The 15,469-nt window shown below is 61.0% G+C and overlaps 1 long non-coding RNA gene across 2 annotated transcripts; it reads right to left on the bottom strand.

The window, feature by feature from the left end:
• Window positions 1-9,456: 9,456 nt before the first annotated feature.
• Window positions 9,457-13,707, bottom strand: LOC128777197 (uncharacterized). 2 transcript variants are annotated; one of them, XR_008422381.1, is made up of 4 exons: window positions 12,607-13,707; window positions 12,018-12,256; window positions 11,416-11,666; window positions 9,457-10,927 (listed from the first exon to the last, which is right to left on the bottom strand). It is a non-coding gene; the product is annotated as an uncharacterized LOC128777197 (long non-coding RNA). The 2 variants fall into 2 exon arrangements; XR_008422380.1 differs by having other exon boundaries at window positions 11,416-12,256.
• Window positions 13,708-15,469: the final 1,762 nt, after the last annotated feature.

The raw sequence follows: 15,469 nt of genomic DNA, 5'->3' as shown, positions 1-15,469 counted from the left end.
ACAGAATTTTCTAACCCACTTGAAAATCTTCCAAATGACAACAAGATCCAGTGAGCTGTAAGTCCGTTGACTAAAAAAAAAAAAAAAAAAAAAATTTAAATACAACTCCTCCCAATTTGCAGGAGCCAATTATTAACATCGGGGAACATGGACATTGACTAGGCAAAATTTCAACCAAGATCTTTGCATCATTAGCGAATGGGGTTGAAAACTGAATGCGTGATTCATGGACGCTGAACCGACTGAGCCATCCAGGCGCCCCAAGTGCTGGTTGTTTTTTTTAATGGAGATTTCACTCGAGCACGTGAGGCTTGGTCAGAGTGGTTGGGCTCCCTCTCTCTGGTGTCCCTTCAAACCGACATTCGCTGCTTTATCACCGGGCCAGGAACATCGCCTCCGGTTTGTTTCCGACCATCCCTCCCGCCCTGCTCTTCCGGCCTCTTCCCCAGGACCCCTCCTCTGGAGCCTTAGCAGGGAGAGTGTGGGCTTGGGAGGGGGCTGAGGGGGACAGAGCCACAGAGAGATTGCGTGTGGCCGGCCCGGGCCGCCCTGGCCTGCAGGCGCTTCAGAGGGACTTCGGGGGTGCAGCAGATGTGGCCAGCCTGGACTGGGGAAGAGTGGATGGGACGGACCAAAGAGGCTCACGGGCAGAGCTCTGCACGCCCGCACCAGGACAGTCAGAACCCAGGGCCAAAGGGTTAACCGATCGCAGGCTCTCAACAGGCCAGACCCGAAGCCTCTGACAGGCGAGCGCAGCGTCCTCCAGGGCCTGGGGGACGCCCAGAATGGAGAGGCCACACGGGGAGCCGCAAGTCCCTGCGAGCACCACACGGCGATCAGCTGTAACCCCTGAAGACCGTGTGCCGGGGCCGATCCAGGCCGCTCTCCCTCCCAGCTGGGCAGAGGAGTAGAGATGCAGACCAGTTACCGCTGGCTGACCGACCGTGGCGGGCTGGGTGCTGTGGGTACCACCAGGTACTGCTGGGTACTGCAGGGTATTGATGGGTACTGTAGGGTGCTGCTGGGTGCTGCTGGGTGCTGCTGGGGCCTGCTGGGTGCTGTTGGGGACTGCTGGGTGCTGCTGGGTGCTGCTGGGGCCTGCCAGGTGCACGCAGGAACTTCTGGTGCTGACGGGTACCATCAGGTGCTGCCAGGTGAGGCCAGATTCTGGTGATTTAAAAGGCAGCACACCTGCCGGGGCCTCAGGCTTGGTCCCGGCACAAGAGCTTCTGTGGTGCCGTCCGCGGCCCAGCCGTCGGCCGGCGTGTGACCTGTCGGTCCCCGCACGGGCCCCTCCTCGGGTGGCGCGCCTGGGCGGCAACGCCCCGTGGCCCCCGCTCTCCCAAGCCGGGCCCCACGGGGCACCGTCCCGGCGGATGCTCTGGGCAGGGAGGGCAGCGGGAGGGCCGGCCCTTGGTGAAGTCAGTTCAGGGGACACCTCTCACCGTGTCCCCGGGCGGCTCCCCAGACCCGCTGCCGTGCGCCCCAGGTCCTGGGACACGTGGCCGCGCGTCACCCGGACGGCCCGGGGCAGCGCTTCCGGACCCGTCCGGACACGTGGCACTTCCTCGCTTGGCAGCAGAGCCGCCGACGCCGCGGGGGGCCGGCGGCTGGGGAGCCCAGTTCGGAAAACGCTGGTGTTGGGGGGGGGGGGGGTCGTCCGTCTGTCTCAGGGGAGAACTGCCTCGAACACCTCGGGAAGACCAGGCCGCCGTGGCGACGTCCGCCTTCACAGCTGCAACGGCATGGTGTCACTTCACCGACGACGTCCGTCCCTGAGCTGACTGCCACCGTCGTGTGGGCGCGCTCACAGCCATTTCTTCCAGAGCCGCAGCAAGAGAGGCAGTGAGGGGAGAGACAGAGACAGAGACAGAGACACGGAGACAGAGAAGAGAGACAGACAGACACAGAGATAGACAGAGACAGAGATAGAAAGACAGAGACAGAGAGAGACAGAGATAGAGACAGAGATAGAGACAGAGACACAGAGACAGAGAAGAGAGACAGAGGTAGACAGACACAGAGATAGACAGAGATAGAGACACAGAGACAGAGAAGAGAGACAGAGATAGACACAGAGATAGACAGAGATAAAGACACAGAGACAGAGAAGAGAGACAGAGATAGACACAGAGATAGACAGAGATAGAGAGACAGAGACAGATAGAGACAGAGATAGAGACAGAGACACAGAGACACAGAGACAGGGAAGAGAGACAGAGATAGACAGACACAGAGATAGACAGAGATATAGACACAGAGACAGAGAAGAGAGACAGAGATAGACAGAGGCAGAGATAGACACGCAGAGACAGAGATAGAGAGACAGAGACAAAGAGAGACAGAGAGAGGGAGACAGGGAGACAGAGACAGAGGTAGACAGAGAGACCTAGGGAGACAGAGACAGAGGCACACAGAGAGGCGGAGAAGACAGTGCTGTGAACTCAGGTAGGGAGGCAGGCACAGAGACCTGACTCCCGGGAAGGCTTAGTGATGCTCTAAGACCCGTGAGCCTCTGGCAGCGTCCTTGGCCTTCATGCCCGGATGCACACAGACCACCCTCCCATATCTCTACGGTCTCACCCACCTAGAGAGCATCTCTCCGCTTCTGTCTCCTCACGGGGCAATCTGGCACATTCCTCTGGTGAAGTTCAAACATCTGACCATTTTCAGGGACCAGAATCAGGTGGGACCTGCTCCCCAGGCCCCCATCAGGCCCCTATTGCCGCCCAGAGCCCGTCTGGGTGAGGGGGCTACAGTCTGGATGGGGGTGGCAAGCTGGGAAGGAGGTTGGCGCCCCAGCAATGGAAAGCGGGGCTCAGGACCCCCTCTGCTTCTGACAAGCAGGGGGCCCGAGTCAGAGCTTCCGTGGGACACAAACCGGAATCGTGCCTCGGGCGCACGCGGCCTGGCCGGGCCGGTGGCAGAAGCGCACAGAGCTCCCCGCGCCTCATCACGGACAGAGGCCTTGGACACCTCGCTGCAGGACCAGGCCTTGCCGCCCCGGGCAAAGCTGAGGAAAGAAAGTTTCTGGAACGGAGAGGGCCCATGGGAGCCACTCCCGGGGAAGACCCACCGGGGCCGGGACAAGCCGGGGAGCGGCTGGGGACCGGGGCAGAGGCTCGTCCTGATGCCTGCGAGGCCGCCTCCCGCCTCCCCAACCCCTGGCTGGCGGCGGGCACGGCTCTGAATGAGTCCTTGGTCTCGCCTTCTCTTCCCAGCAGCTCGTGGCGGCCAACGCAGGTTCGTTAATCTGGAACCACTTTAATCTGCTCAGCAAAGCATTTCCACCTTTGGGATTTGGATGAGTCAGAAAAGAGGCAGAGGGGAGCTGAGCTCTCAGCATTTGACTTATGGGGCAAATCCAAACACACACTGACTTTTCTGCTGAGATCGGGGCTGGAGGAGGGTTATGTGTGACCTCAAAGTTGCTTCCATTTATTCTGAAGAGCGGACATTTATTTGGCCGTTTTTAAAGTCTCTTTAGCAACGAGAAACTTGAATGCACGTAAAGGTTTAGCAAAAAGCACACCCCCCCCCCCCAAAGTGGGAACCTGGAAACAACTTAAATTTTCAGCTCTAACGGAGGCACAAACCGTCGAACATCTGTGCAAAACAACGTCACGTGGCCCTTAGAAACCGTCAGCGGGTTTTCTAGAACCAGACACAGCGTCGAGCATCACATTAGACACACACGTGCCTAGCTGCCCAGCCCAGAAGCCCTCACCCCGCGATGCCTGGGCCCCGAGCAGGCCCAGGCGCCGACCCCTGGGATGGCCGTCCCCACGGGAGCCAGGGACCGTGGCTCCCAGCCCCCGTCACAGCACCTTGTACATGTTGAGCTTCTGACCAAGGCTCCTTCTTCAGCAATGGGACCGCAGGCCAATCACCAGCGCTGGGGAGCCTTTGCTTCCTCCTGGTGCTGAGTTCAGGGGCCACACACGTGGGGCCACGCTGCAACCACAGGCCGAGGCAGAGGGAGAGCCTGGGGCCCCTCTCGTGTTGATAGCAGTTTAACCCTGAGGTGGCCAGAGGGTGGGCACCGTCACACGGCAGCGGCCAGCCCGCGGAAGGGCAGAGCCGTGCCGCGTCTGGCACCAGGCGGGACTGGCTGACGGGAGGGTGGACACAGGGGTTCAGTCCCCTCGCTGGGGATTGGGACTTCCGTCCCTCTGCCTCGAGGGCTGTGTTCCGGTGGCAACCACGGGAACAGACGCTGGAGGAGAAGGCCACCCGTGTGCGGCGGGTGTGGGGGAGGGGCGGTCGGTGTCACGTCGGTGCACGTCACCTGCCACGCGTGTGGTGGACGCAGTGCCGTTCTGTCCCTTCCTCGGGGGAAGGCAGGGCGCCGCCAGGCGCGCTGGGGAGGGGTGAACATCACACTGCTCAACACGCGGGCTGCGGAGGTGGGGTGCTGACCTCCCTCCCCTCCCATTTAGGGCTCCAGCCGGGCCTGCGCGGGGCCCACGCACATCCCTTCTCCCTGTGGGCAGGGACAACACCCTCGCAAGTGGAAGGGAATTTTAAGAACTCCCATTAAATTTCTTTCCACCCACCTCCTTCCCACGGACTTCCCGCCTTCCTCGCGGTGATAGAGTCCAGGCCGGCGGCCGAACCCCACCGCCCCCTCCCAGCCAAGGGCCCAGCGCACACTGGCCGGTCCCCCACCGCCGGCTCCCCTGCCCTCCCCTGCCGCTCCCGCATCCTCTCTCCCCAGGGAGGAGGTCTGGCCCTGGTCTTGAATGTTGCTGTTCTGCAAGGATGTCAGAAATCTGGCTGGAGGTCCCGGCGGCCTCCCTCGCCCCTGCCCCTGCCCACACCAACATTCTGTCACCTCGGGAACATCTGGCTTTGCGCACGAGGCCGGGCGCGGGCGGGCTGTCTGTCCAGGCACCGCACCCTCTAGACCGAACGCCCGGGCACAGGAAGACCCCAGCCCACGGCATCTGCTTGAACCTGGGGTGTGGCCACGGGAGGCGTCCCTGCCCCCCCCCCCCCGCGCCCACCTCGTCCTATTACCCAGCCGCGCGAGATTCTGATCGAATCGGACAGTCGGGCCGCCCTGTATCTCAGGCGCTGGGGCTGCTGGGCTGTGAGGTGATCGCCAGCCTGTGCCTGCAGGTTGGATGCTCACCAGTGTTGATCCCAGAAACACCTCAGGTGCCTCACGAAGGCTCCCCAGGGAAGGTCTTCTCTAACTGGTACAGGGATCCTTGTGCAGGAGGACCGACCCCACAGGCAGGGCACCCCCAGCCTCCAGGAGCAGAGGGCACAGCGGTGGGGGCCCTGCCGGGGTGCCGTGCGCTCGGTCCTTGAGAGTCCAGAGGTGGGGGCCTGGGGGTGCTGTGTGCTGGGTCCTGAGAGTCCAGGGGTGGGGGCCCCGTGGGGATGCCGTGCACTCGGTCCTTGAGAGTCCAGTGGTGGGGGGTTGCAGGGGTGCTGTGCACTGGGTCCTGAGAGTCCAGTGGTGGGGGGTGCAGGGGTGCTGTGCACTGGGTCTCGAGAGTCCAGAGGTGGGGGGGCGCAGGGGTGCTGTGCACTGGGTCCTGAGAGTCCAGGCATGGGGGGGGCCCTAGGGCCTGGATGGCTCCTGTCACCCGGCTGAGTGACCAGCTGCCCTGGCACAGGCCCACAGAGCAGGCCCAGGCACCGAGTGGGCGTGACCACCGTCCCTGAGGGGAGGCCTGAGCTTCTGCTGTCGGGAGCAAGTCGCCAGGGGCAGGAAGGGCCAGAGATCAGATTCAAAGCCAGACCGGGCCTGCCCCTGGGCCACATAGGAACGGGGGTGGGAGCATCTCAGGTCGTGTCCCCAAGAGTCCATCGGGGCTCTTTCTGAGTCTGCCTTGCCTTAGGGGCACCGCCAGTCCACACCGAGGAGAAACAGAGGCCCAGAAACCACTGACCCAGGAATGCCTCCCCTCCCTGCCTTCAGCCAGGATTTCTGCTCCCAGGTGGGGTGGGGGCAGGGAAGGCTTAGGTGGTGTGGGGAGAGCAGTGGGGAGAGACGGAGAAGACGGTGGTGGCACGGGGGGTGCACTCCCAAAGGCATCTGTCCCCGGGCACGGGGCTACCCTCCATGGGGACCCCACACAAAACCCTCCCTGTGGACTGTCTGTCCCCAAAGGCCCCGGAAAGGGGTGAGAAATCTGGGGGCCCCTCCTGTGGATAAGGGATGAAAAGAGGGATCTAGCAGCCCTTTGGGGATGTCCGCTCTCCCAGCGCCAGCAGCTTGTGGGGGAGGCGTCACGACTGCACACACGTGCGTGACAGCCACCTACGTGCACGTGCACACGTGCATCTGCACAGAGATGCACGCACACGGGCTGTCATGTGTGTGCCTCAGGACACGCGTGTGCACCCCACGTATGTGCCCACGTGCGCGCACACACACACTCTTCAGAACGTCATAGCTCCCAGAAAGCAAACCTTTTCGACTCAAAGCCCCCATGCACCCACCCCTTCCTCCCCACCTTCCTGCCTCCTTCCCACGCTGATTTACCGCCCCCAAGACGGTTCCCTGCAGAGCATGAAGAAGCCCAGACTCCCCATATTTCCTCATGGATTTCACTTCCTTGCCAGAAAAGTTCAAAGTTGGGTCAGATGCTTCCCCTTTGCACTTGGAGCTTCGTTTTCCCAGCCCCCTGCCAAGCGGGGTCCGGGGTGTCCCTTCAGGGGAAGGCAGAAGGGAGAGGGTCCCAGAGAGCTGAGGGCGGGGGACGGGCACGCCCTGCCAGGTGCCGTGTTAACCTTGCGAGTCCGGGCGGCAGAGTTCCGTTCCCACGTGCAAGGCGCTCCTGGGCAGGGGTCAGCCGTGTGGGCAGGGAAGGGCTTGGGAGGGTGGTCTGTCCGTGAGTCAGTCAGCAAACACGCCTGGAGCTCCTTGTGTCGGCCCGGGCTGGACCCTGGGCACGGAGGTGGACAGGCCAGTGTGGCCGTGACCGCAGGAGGCATCCGATCTGTTTGCTTCCCCGGGCTCTGCTCTTCCCACACTTGGCCTCTCCTGAGCTGGTGGCGCCCTGAGGGTAGGCTCTGAGTCCACCTCCGCCCCGCTGTCCCTGGACCCCAGTGAACTCCGGCCCCCAGGAAGCCTCGGCCAGCGCTCCTGCACCTTCCCGAAGGGAAGCGTTTTCCAGGGGAAAGTCCTCAGGTGGAGAAGCCCAGAGGGTCGCCACCCGGCCGCAGGCTGCTCGGATTTTGTGCATAAACTTGGTCAAACGCGATCGAGGGTCCGGTCCAAGCTCAGCCACCACCTCGCCCTAACAGTGGTTGTTTTTTTAACTAATAGCCTCTCTTCTTCTTAGAAAGCAGCGCACATCTATTGTTGAGAGTTCACGAAAATGGGGACACTCGGGTGGACCGACGGCCTGCGCGTTCAGAGGCGGGTGCTGTCCACTTTCAAGCCTCTGTCCATCCGCAAACCACTAGCTATAGTATCCCCCCCCTTCCCCCTTCCCCCCCAACTGATCCTTCTGCAGAACCCGAGGGTTTGTTCGCCATTGGAAACAAGCAGCTAATATCTGCTTGTGAGTGAGTTGTGACCCACAGGCTTTTCCTTCAATCACATTGTAGGCGTCGGAATGGCTGGGTCTCCTGTCTCCTTTGCTGGGAAGGTGTGGGGCGGGGCGGCCCAGTTTGTGCAGTGAGACTGGCCCACCCCGTAAGGCAGGGGGGCGGGGGGCGGGTTATTTTTCCTTACTTCCCCCCAGTGCTGGGAGAGCGGAATTCCCACAGTGCGGGGCTGTGGACGCCCTGGTGAGTGGCACAGCCGGGAGCCCGGACGGGGACGGTGGGCTGAGTCCACGTGTCCCCTCTCTGTCCCCCCGAGCCGCACTGAGATGGCAGAAAGGTGACCGACATAACCAGCCCCTGGCCAGGCTGGAAACATCCCCCCCGCCTCCCGCCACGCCAGGATGGCAAGGAATTTCTGCCAGCAAGAGGGCCTACTAGCAGCTGGGAAGAGAAGCCGTAGAAGGTGGCCAGCCAAGGGTGCCGGAAGCGGCCTTTCCGTGAGACCCAGGAGTCCCCAGAGACCCCGCACCCGGGGAGGCCACCCGGGGGACACAGGAGCTGCAGTCGCTGTTTGACCAGCACGCTGGACTGTGGCGCTGAGTGAGGCAGGCTGGTGTGGGGCTGCGGCCCAGGACCCGAACCCGGGGAGGGGGGGCCGGTAGGGAGAGCCCGGGACCCGAGACTCACCGAACGGGGGGGCTGCCTCCTGGTGACGCCTCCGCCCCCCCCTCCCCCCAGGGCCCAGCCATCCTGCATTTACATAGTTTTTCATCCTGGACGGGCATGTCTGCAGGGGACCGCTGTATTTTTACAAGGTCATAAATGTCCCTCAGATTTGCTTACGAATACAAAGCCATACAGAAAACAATCGGGCTGTGGGGACATGTGGGTGTCAGGGAGCCAGCTTGGCTCAGTCCCTGGCCAAGTGACTCACACATAGCAGGGCTGGACCACCCGGAATCGGGCCTCCGTCACAGAGGTGACAGCTTCCTGCCTGCCCCTGGGACGGCGTGTGAGGGGTGAGCTTGGAGGGGGAGCCCGTGGAGCTGGCCTGTGCTCGGTCCCCCAGAACCCGGGGGCCGGCCTGGGGTTCCCGGGCTTGCTCCTGCCGCCCGTTCCTTCTCTCTCGCTTGGAAATATTGTCAGCAAGAGAAGTTTCTGCATTCGCGTGCGTGTGTCACCAATAGGAGAAGCCGTCGAGCTGGGGAGGGAGAAATGTCTGAAATGCCACCATTTGCAGGCTCACGTTTGGGTCCTCGTGGCCGACTTTGCCCGGAGCGCATTGGACCCAGAGCTTCAGCGCCGAGTCAACCCGACGTGTCCGGAGTCCGGCACCGGGAGGCCAGAGGGTCAGGGGACGCACACCGCATCCCCGTCCAGCCGGCTGCCCGGTTCCTCAGCGCGAGCTTGGCTTCTGGCCCGGACGGTGCTCACGGGAGCCCCTTTCTATCCCCAGAGGAGCCAGAGCCGCTCCCCAGAGCCCTGCGGGGGGGGGGGGGGTGGCTGTGTGAGCCGGCCACCTGAGGTCGGACAGGGCCGAGGGTCCTAGAGACTTTTGTCCCCTTTTGACTTGGCCATGACACTGTCGTGGCCAGGATCCGTCCACGAGGCATCAGGCGTCTTAACCCGCCGGCCCTCCATCACAGCCCGTTTGATAAACGCCTGTCTGGAACGTGGTGAGTCACAGTCAAACCCATGCCAGAAGTCACACCAGGTGCGCCCGAGCTGCCTTTCAGTGACAAACACCCACAGTGGGCGAGGGTGCAGGTGAGGAAATCCGTCCAGATCACTGCCCACTGATGGAGCCTCGTGGAAACGCTGCCCCGCATTTCTTTTTGTATTTTTTAATGGTTTTTAACATTTATTTATTTTTGAGAGAGAGACAGAGTGTGAGTGGGGGAGGGGCAGAGAGAGAGAGAGACTGAGAGAGAGAGACAGAATCCGAAGCAGGCTCCAGGCTCCAAGCCGTCAGCACAGAGCCCGACGCGGGGCTCGAACCCACGAACCATGAGATCATGGCCTGAGCTGAAGTCAGACGCTCAGCCGCCTGAGCCACCCAGGCGCCCCACCCTGTTCCTTCTTTTAAACCCCAGACCTAAGCACAATGAGCCAAGACCCCAAGGCCCCCGAGGATCATCCTGGAGGCTCTGGGGAAATGGGCAGAAGCTAGTTTTCCTCTTTGCTCTGACTGCTAGGAAGCTCAGAGCCCACCCCGTTCCTAGCAACTGAGCAGGGCCATTGGTGTGCATTTCGGATTCTGTTGTGACTCTTTTCCTCATCATTTCCTCTTTCTTCCTCTGCACCCCCATGTCATCCAGAGTATCCATCTTGTCGGCTGGTGGTGCAGGGACGTCTGGGGCGGCAGGTGGGACCATCGCGAGGGACCCTGTGTCTACCTCGGGCTTTCCTCCCCCACCAGTGGGGGTGTGACCGAGTCCAGTTCCAGGACAAGGGTGTTCAGGGTCTGTGAGCACTCCCTAGGTGGAAACCGTGGACCTCTTCCAGGTCCTTCCAAATGGCAACACCCGCCGTGTATAAAGAAGCCCCACCCTTTCCCCCAGGCGTGGGGCTCGTGGGAGCTGGATTCCTGGTTGCTCCTGTCTGGGCAGAGCTCCCGTGTGCGGCGGGAAGGCCCAGTGCTTCCCTTCTCCCCAAGCCTGCACACTAGCCCGTCTTCCGTGCATCGAGGGGAGCCCTACTCGTCTCTCAGCTGCTTAGGAACGGGGTCCTGCCGTGCACCCCGCGTTCCAGGGGAGGCAAGCCTCCATCACCACTGCGGTCGTGACGTGCTTGTTCCCAGAGCAAAAATCAGGCCACGGGCTGGACGAGAGAATCCGGCCCCGGGTCCTCGGCCCTTACACTTCCGCATCACCGGGTTCTCCTTCCTCTTTCCTGGTGGCCGGCAGGGAGCTCAGGCCGTCTGGGGTGTACACAAAAGTGCCCTGCAGTTTCAAAATCATGTGTCTCCGGGCTTTGCACCCCCCTGAGACGGCCGTGTGAAAGAACATCTCTGTCCCCGGCACGGCGGCCCGGGCCCTCCCTCCTGGCCGTGGGACCAGGCTGCAGCCTCAGCCACACGGCTGTGTTTTGGTCGCGGCACCTGGGACAAAAATACGCCGTATGCCATTGCGAAGCGTCGTTATGGAAAGCTTCACGGTATTTGCTTTTTGGCGTTTTGTTCGGAAGCTGGTTTGCTCTCATCCCTGGGCAAAGCTTTGTAAACGACCATGAATTTCTTGAGATCATCCCGAGACCCCTTGTCTGCAGGCGAGACGCGGTTCAAGCTCTGTTGCTGCAGACACGCCTCCAGTGTCGCACCCGTGGGGGGCGCTGTTGAGAGGAAATGTGTGCTGAACTTCAACTCCTCGGTACAAATCCATAATCCGTTGAAGCGAGGGAAACCCATACCTCTGGTTAACTGCCGCCCATAAAATCTTGAGTTATGTTTATGACCCACCCTCGTAATCATCCCAGGTAAATACAGCAAGTTTAACACAGAAGTGCAGCCACGGCAGTGAGAAACTTAACGATTTTCCTCCCTCGGTGGTCACACGGTGAGTCATATGACAACAAATTGAGTCAGGAGGAACTTTGCTGAATCGAGGCTTTACCCAGATAACATTAATCATGACACAGACCTGTTAACACTCTAAGACTTTCCCCAAACAGGAATTTACCGGCAGTTGTAAAAGGCAGCCAGAAAAGTCAGCCTATTGGCAAAATCATTCTCTGTCACATTCTGGAAGTTTCCCTCCGCCCATGTTGCTCGGCAGAACCCAGGCCCGACGGCAGAACCCAGGGCCTGGATCCCGGCCGGGATCGCCCTGCCCGCCTGGCCGCTGGCCGCGGCAAGGACGGGCCCCGGCCACCCCTCCCCCCCCCCGCCGCCCAGAGCAGACCCCTCACCTGTCGGCGACCTGGCCAAGCCACCTGCACTGCAGGGTCCCGCCGAGAGCCAAGACGGGAAAAGCGACGGGCCGGGTCGGTTGACGGCGGCCGAGCCCCAGCGCCCCAACCCGCTGGCCGGGCCTTAACCGCCGGGGCCAAGCTCCCTAGGGGGACGGGGGCGGGGCAGCAGGGCAGCGGCCAGCGCCCCGATGCTGCTTCCTGTGCTTTCTACAGAAGAAAACAACATCACCTCCATCTCCATCTGTTTTCTTTTTCAGATAAAATCTATTTTAGGACCGAAGTATGCGTTCCACTCTACCATGCTCACCTCCCCCGACGTTTGGACGTGGCCTCCGCCGTGGGTGGCTGCAGCTGCGGCCGGTCTGTCCCTGCAGCTCGCTCAGAGCCGGGCCGGGGGTCAGACCCTGGGGGCTCCTCCCGCTCTGGCAGGCCCAGAGCAGCCTCGTAAATAAAAGTGTGCGAGCCCCACAGGCGGCCCGGGGCTGTCCCGGGCCCCCACCCCCAGCTTCCCCCCCCGGGCTCCGGGACCCCCTGCGTCCCAGGGCCTGGCCTCGCGAGTCCCCGGGCATGGGTTCTCCCCAGGGGCGCAGTGAGCACACCCCTGAGACTTGGGGCCACAGAGTGGGTGAGGGTCTCTGGTGAAACAGAATCTGTGCAGGGGCACCTGGGGGGGCTCAGTCAGTTAAGCAGCCGACTTCAGCTCAGGTCATGAGCTCACGGCTCGTGGGCTCGAGCCCCACGTCGGGCTCTGTGCTGGCAGCTCGGAGCCTGGACCTGCTTCGGATTCTGTGTCTCCTTCTCTCTCTGCCTCTCCCCTGCTCGTGCTCTGTCTCTCTCTCTGTCAAAAATAAACAAACATTAAAAAAAATCTGTGTTACGTGAAATGACTTTGTAAGTAAGACCTTCTCAACAAGATAGGTGGGTCCCTAGTAATTGCAATAAGGCCCCGTAGCCCTTCCGGACTGTGATCCTCAGCAAGACGCAGGTCAAAGCCATGGCAGACGCGCAGGCAGCGTTTGCCTCCAGCGCAGACAGCCGCACGTCCTGCGGCTGCTGCCGTGCGAGGTGCTGTCCGGTTCGCCTGCCACGCGGTCCCCCCAGCGCGAGCACCACCGGCGGGAGTGCTTCTCCACGTGCAGCCAGGGCCCGGGGCAGCGGCCCCCCACCCCCAGCCCGGGCACTGCCTACCATCCAGCTGCACTGACTTGCACGGCTTCAGGCAAATGTCACCTCGACCGTGGCGACAGGAAAGGAAAATACACAGCTAAATATATGCCAAAGGACAAAATTCCTCTGGCCGCTTTCAGCAGCGAGGACACACTCATCATTCGAGAGAGCACGTGAAGTGCCTTCCCGGGGGCCTGTGCCCGGAGGTCGTCCCCGACGGAACCGTGCTCCCCGGGGGGCGGGAGCAGGATGACGGGCCTCGGACGCCCCCTCCCCGCTGCCAGCGCCCCCGCCTTCCTATTCCTCCCCAGGACACGCAGCTCCGCTTGGCCGAGCCTCGGAGGGCTGGGATCTGATTCAAGGCAGTGTGCTTGGAAACACTGGCAGGACTTGCACGACACTGGGAAAAATGAGAAAAACAACAACAACAAAGGGTTTAGACAACAAAGAACAGAGAAAAAGAGGGAACTGGCCTGAGCTACCCTCTCGATGGAACCACCGGGACCCCCGGCCCCCTCTCTGCGTGGACGCTCGGGGGGGTGGGGACGCCGACACGGAAGGTCTCGGGGTTTTCAGGACGACCTCCGCAAGGCTGATCAGAGACTGTCCCCACCTCCCCACTAGCTAAGGACACCAGCGGGGTCACAGGCGGGTTTCCAGGCCCCCGTGTGTACGAGGGGGGCCGGCCCAGCCCTCGGCCACCTCCGATCTGGTCAGCACTGATCTGGTCTCAGTTTCTGGTCCAAGCTGGCATTTCTCACTTTCTCAGGCTTGTGCGCACGCACGGCTCCCTGGCGTGGCTGCCACACCGGGTGAGGTCCTGCCAGGCAGGTGGCCTTCAGCAGCCCTGGAAGGCCCGCTCCCGTGGGGTGGGGACGCGAGGACGCCAGGCCACCACGCTCTTCCCTCCTCGACCCAGGAGAGTTCCATGTTCTAGGATGACACGATCAGAACTAGCTGTTTCTCCAAACAGGGGAAGGGCCAGCACAGGGCCGAACTCAGGCTGGCTCAGGGCACAGGCTGAGACATGGGGGTCCAGTGACGCCACCCTCGGGCTGCTTCTGACTTCCCGGCTCTGCTCCGTCGCTCCCTCTGTCCCTCTGCCCGGTGCTCCCCAAAGCCTCCCAGCTCCAACACAGCCTCATGATCTCTCAGCTCAGCTTTCCCAGTGGCTGACTCAGCCCTCGGTTTCCAGTTGCCAAATTCCCCATCCGGCACGTCACCGTGAGCCCAGCTATGGGGTCAGAGGGTCAGGGTCGCTGGCCAGCACGTCGGAAGGCTGTCCTCAGGACTCGGGGACCACCGTAGTCTGGAAGGGTTGTTCTGGGGTCCAGAGCCTGGAGATCCCGGATCCAGATCCATTCCCGGGGTGGCGGCCGGCAGGCCCTCAGAAACAAGTAGCCCTTCCCTTCAGCCTGAGCCCCCTTTGCTCATACCTTCTATCTATCCCCAGGCTTCTCCGGGACACAGGAGTCCTCTTGCCAAATCGGAAACTCGCAGAGCCCCTGCCTTCCTCCATCCAACCACCCCCCCAAGCCATTCCTTCCTTCGGGAATCACAGACAAGTATCTGCTCTGTGCCACCCAAGGTAAGACACTCTCACTGTCCTAAAGAAAGGGGCGCCTTTCTTTAGGCATCTCTGGGGCGCCTGGGTGGCTCCGTTGGTAGAGTGTCCGACTTCGGCTCAGGTCCTGATCTCACCGTTTGGGAGTTCAAGCCCCACGTCAGGCTCTGTGCTGACAGCTCAGAGCCTGGCGCCTGCCTCCATCCAGTTCTATGTCTCCCTCTCTCTCTCTCTCTGCCCCTCCCCCCTCATGCTCTGTCTTTCAAAAATAAACACTAAAAAAAAAGAAAAAAAAGAGAGTCACTTCTCAAAGAGAAATGGACTTCGCAGCTGGAGGTAAGCCTTGTGCAGAGTGTTGCATGAGCACGGCAGGTACGAGCCTCCAGTGGCACTGCGGTAACTGGTGCAGTGGCCACTAGCCACGGGTGGCTAGTGTGCCCGAGGTACGTGGCCTTTGATTCCATTCACTTTAATCAATTCGGATCGAATTTAAAAAGCTACTTGTGGCCAGAGACAAAGCAGGCCCCAGAGGACTCACTGAAAATGCCACAAAAAGGTCAGAATCAAGACATTTTTTAACACAGGATTTCAAGAACGTGAGCAGCTGTCGAGACACAGGAATGAAACTGACACCTGTTGCTGGGGAACGTCACGCATGTCAATAAGCTACCGATGCAAGTTATCGACTGTGTCCATTAGTGACCAGGTGTCACCTGCACCAAGAAGAAACAGCCGGTGAGAACAGACATGTGTGAGTGGGCATCTGCCCCGAACAGGCAATATGTCCCAGACAGCAAAGAACCGAGCCCCGAACAACCCTACGTAAGCAGCATACACCTAGGATTTGAAAACCTAAGTGCAAACGTTAAACACCGATGTTACGAGGGGGTGCAGGGTGACCCTCTCCCCAGAGGCTGCACAGAACACGCAGTGAGCTGGGAGCTGACATCTCAGCCCTGGCCACACCGTTAAAAGTGCGAATCACAAGGGATTTGGAATGGGGGGTGCCGGGGGTGCCGGGCAGAGACCCCACTTGGTCCAGGGAAGCGTGTCGTTAATGAATAAACAAACCCTTTGTTGATGTTTCCCGGAAGTCATTTTCCCCAAATAAAATGCCCTTACCGATAAGCTTCCCAAGGAGGCTCCACGGCATAGAGGTTCTCATCAAGGTGTGAGGCAGCTCCCATGTGTGCTGGACGATTTTTCCCCTTACGTAGAGGCTCCCAGGGGGTCAGCTCCACTGGGAAAGGTCAAAGAGCTCAGGGCCACACAGCAACCTGCAGCTTGGGTTTGGAGTGTGAATCCCCTGGAGAATAAGGA

This window comes from Panthera pardus, unplaced genomic scaffold (assembly GCF_024362965.1).
Source record: "Panthera pardus isolate Hobbes unplaced genomic scaffold, ASM2436296v1 HiC_scaffold_10, whole genome shotgun sequence".
Classification (NCBI taxonomy): Eukaryota; Metazoa; Chordata; class Mammalia; order Carnivora; family Felidae; genus Panthera; species Panthera pardus.
The sequence above is the reverse complement of the archived record's forward strand: the minus strand, read 5'-3'. Positions and strand labels throughout refer to the sequence as shown.